This window comes from Elephantulus edwardii, unplaced genomic scaffold, assembly GCF_000299155.1.
Source record: "Elephantulus edwardii isolate Elephantulus edwardi_28Jun2011 unplaced genomic scaffold, EleEdw1.0 scaffold00120, whole genome shotgun sequence".
In the NCBI taxonomy this organism is placed as follows: domain Eukaryota; kingdom Metazoa; phylum Chordata; class Mammalia; order Macroscelidea; family Macroscelididae; genus Elephantulus; species Elephantulus edwardii.
This window is the reverse complement of record NW_006399870.1, coordinates 79,197-80,457: the sequence shown is the minus strand read 5'-3', so window position 1 is coordinate 80,457 and position 1,261 is coordinate 79,197.

The following is a 1,261-nucleotide window of genomic DNA, read 5'->3' as shown; positions in this document are numbered from 1 at the left end:
TCCTCAAGACTGGTACAGTGAAGCCACCACATTGCCATAAGATGGACTTGATCTGGAGAGAATTCTTGGAGCCAGGATGGCGGCTGTGGGGGAAGCGGGCGCCCACCAGCCACCCACACAAGAGGGGCTGCACACCAGCCAAGCACCCATGCGCCATGGTTGGGGGGGTCGCGCCTCCCACAGGCCTCCTGCACTGGGTAGGGGGGCACACCCCACTGGCCGCCTGCATAGGAGGTGTGGGATGGGATGCATGACCGCCATCTGCAGGTTTGGGTCTCCTTGGACAGGCCAAAGTAGACAATTACCTATGCATTGGACAGGCCAAAGAAGATGATTACCTATGCATTGGACAGGCCAAAGAAGAAGATTACCTATGCACTGGACAAGCCAAAGAAGATGATTACCTATGCATTGGACAGGCCAAATAAGATGATTACCTAAGCAATGAATTGCTGAAAGTCATTGTGAGTTTGATGACCTTAACAGTGGCAGCATGCACAAGAGGACTGACATCCTAAATGCACCACATATTTTGTTCTGTTGAATGCTTCTGCCAAAAGATGGTTAGACCTGGGGGGAGTTTGTTCACAATTCTTGGATCCCTTTATCATATATAAAGGGGGAGGGCAGTGACACCTACTTCAAGTTATAGCATGACCACTTATGGGGGGGGGTGGTAAAAGTGGCAGTGCTGGAATTGGAAACACTATGCCTGACCACAGAGTCCTTAGTCAGGCGAGGGGAACAGACTGGGGTAGGGGCAATTGGAGGGGGGAGTATACCAGCCAGCTCCTGGGGGGTGTTGCCCTGCTCAGGGTGGGCTACCCTTGACCTCCAGCCCAGAGCGAGCCATCATGGCCCTCTGCCTGGGGTGGGCTGCCCTCGGCCCCCGGCTCAGGGCGAGTCGTCGCGACCCTCTGCCCGGGGCAGGTTGCCCTCAGCCCTCTGCCCGGGGTGGGCTGCCTTAGGCCCTTGGCTCACGTTGAGCCGTCGCGGCCCTCAGGTTGAGCTCCTCAGTCCCCAGTTTGTGCCATTGTCCCCAGACTGGGCCCTGGGTGGGGAAGGAGAAAAAAAAAAGAATGTCTAGGGTATCCAATGTTACCTAGGCCACCTTCTGCCACCCTCCCTCCAAGTAAACCTGAAAGCAACACCCTCAAAGCCCTTCTATTTGTAACTCACAAGTTTGTTCTCTCCAGGTTTGCTCCCTTTCCTATAGGTAACCTTAACTCTGAGTTTTACTCCAGAATTGACCCTGAATTCA